Here is a 2,773-nt window from a genome sequence, read left to right as displayed (position 1 = left end):
CAAATAAATAAAATCTTAAAAAAAAATAAAACTTAGTTGTGAAACATACAAACAGAGCTGTGCATAGATCTTGGTATTTCAGACCTTATAAGCACCTGTGCTCTGTGAGCTTGGGTTCATCCTGCGGTCTCAGCATTGCAGAAAGGAAACAGAAGCTGGTATTACTGGAGCTGGTGATTGCTTACTCTGAGTCTTTGCCCATGCTCTTCTCTGCCTGGAACAGCCTCCTCGCCAGACTTCAGTTCTCGCCTCTTCCAGGAAAGCCTTCTTTGCCTCTAGGCAGGATTAGGAGCCATTCCCTAATCTGAGTCCCCCTTCCCTGTGCATATTTGAGTACAAAACACTCTGTATTAAAATTTATTTTTATAGTTCTCTTCCCCTTAAGCTTGTGAGGTCCCTAAGGCACCTGAGACCTCCCAATACCATTTTTTCGTTCAGTAAACTTGTCATGCATTTGCAAAACCTAGGCCTGGAAGTCCTAGTATTTGTTTTGTTTTTGGAGAGGGGATTCACAATGTCTACCTATGTTAATGATACCACGTCCATGTTAACACAGTTGGTTAAAAGACACTATTGAAGTCCCCATAGCTCTTTGTCTTTCTGGGTAGATACTTTTTTTTTCTTATCACTCTCTGGCCTTTTGCAGTCAAGGCTGAATCTGACCCAGATAATCTTGACTACTCCCCTCCTGAGGGAGGAAAGTAGACTTTAAGCAGGTCACATGCCCCTTTCTTATCTCTTTGGGAGCAGATCCTGAGAGGGAAATGAGTTTTCTTTTGGAGGTGGTTGCTCAGAATACTTTGGTAATGACCTGTGTTCCCAGAATCGGGTCCAAACTCGAGCCTGTCAGTTGAGGCCCTTCTTGACTTGTCTCATCCTCCACATTAATGCCCTCCACCAACCAAAGTCGCCTTTAGGTAATTAAATTCATGAAATACTAACAATCAGAAGAGACTCAGGAACCACTGACATTTACTGAGAGCATCTACAGTGTGCTAGAAGTCATCTAAGATGATTATACACATCTCGTGATTCTCTTAGCAGGGTCAGAATTTGAACCCAGACCTGCTGGCTTTGTTACTTATGAAATTCACTTAGCCTGCCAGAAACTTCATGTCTTTGTGCTTAAAATGGAGGTAATTCACGTTGCTCCACAGCACTTGTGAATGTTTTTACTCAATTACCCATGCTTCCTGTCAGTACCCTATGATGCCAGCATTACCATTATTAGGCTACTGGACTCTTTGCTGTATCCTCTGGTTTGCCCTTTCCTATTCCAAACCTTTTTTTTTTTTTTTTTTTTTTTAAGATTTTATTTGTCAGGACACAACTGGGGGGCAGTGGCAGGCAGAGGGAGAAGCATGCTCCCCACTGAGCAAGGAGTCCCATGCAAACTTGATCCCAGTACCCTAGGAGCATGATCTGAGCCAAAGGCAGACAGTTAACTGACTCAGTCACCCAGGCGTCCCTCCTACTTCCAATCTTTTGCTAGGTTAACATTTCATCTTTAGAGCAAGTATCACCTCTAGGAGCCTTCCCAAACTGCTTGGGTAAGGTCAGTGTCCTTGTGATGTACTCTTGGAGTGCTGAATTTCGGGAAGACAACTGGTAGTTCTGGTGGTTAAAAAATTGAAATGCCTTCAGACCAGTCGATAAAACAGCTCTTGCCCCAGCTCCCTGCAGGTTTTGGCGATTAATTGGTAAGACTTGACCCAGAAGGAGGTTTCCAGGACCCTACTTCATTCAGTGTTAGGTGCTGTCACCTTTGCCACACATAGCTCCTGACTAGCACCAAGTCTGGTTTGTGATTAAACAGTGATTTGAGCCATTGGTCTTGTCCTCTGCCTCCCCTCCCAGATAGGAAACTTATTTATTTTTAATTATTATTATTATTATCTTAAAGAATTTTTTATTTAATTTTCATGAATAAATGATATCTAGACAAAAACCCAGCTCAAAACAATCGGTCATCTTCTGTGATGCTGTCAACTGACCTCTTTGAGCCTCAGCTTCCTTTTCTGTAAAGTAGGTTTAATTCATTCTTTCAGCAAGTCAGGCACTGGGACACTGGACTTCGAAGATCCTTGCTTCTGTGGAACTTAAGGAAAGGCAGACAGTAAAGGCATAAATGAACAAACAAGATTTCACAAGTACTAAGGAAAATAAACGGATGACGCGATTACAGGGTCAGTACAGACTGGTCACAGAATATATCTCTGAGGTGACTTTTAAGCCGTTCCTCAGAGTGCCTATCAATTATCTTTATTATCAGATAACCTACTTTAAAAAAAATTTATTTATTTATTTATTTGACACAGAGAGAGAGATCATAAGTAGGCAGAAAGGCAGGCAGAGAGAGAGGGGGAAGCAGGCTCCCCGCTGAGCAGAGAGCCCGATGTGGGGCTCGATCCCACGACCCCGAGACCATGACCTGAGCCCAAGTTAGAGGCTTAACCCTCTGAGCTACCCAGGCGCCCCAGATAACCCACTTTTGTAGAAATTCATTGGAAAACCAATTCTTGAAGCTCCTGAGGTGGAAGATCCAAACTGGATCCCGCCATCTAGGCGGAGTCACACCCGGTCTGGGGCGGGATCTCATTGGCTTTGTCAGACCACGTGGTTGGGTGCTTTGGCGGCCGGCGCCCCGCCCCTTGGGCGCCTTAGCCGTCGATCACTGACCGGGCCCCGCCCCCGGCGCGCGCCTGAGTCCCTCTCTATAAAAGGAGCCGGCGCGCAATGACGAGACTGTACGTCGGTGCGTAACGGGGGGGTG

This window comes from Mustela erminea, chromosome 7 (genome assembly GCF_009829155.1).
Source record: "Mustela erminea isolate mMusErm1 chromosome 7, mMusErm1.Pri, whole genome shotgun sequence".
NCBI lineage: Eukaryota > Metazoa > Chordata > Mammalia > Carnivora > Mustelidae > Mustela > Mustela erminea.
This window is presented reverse-complemented; position numbering follows the sequence as displayed.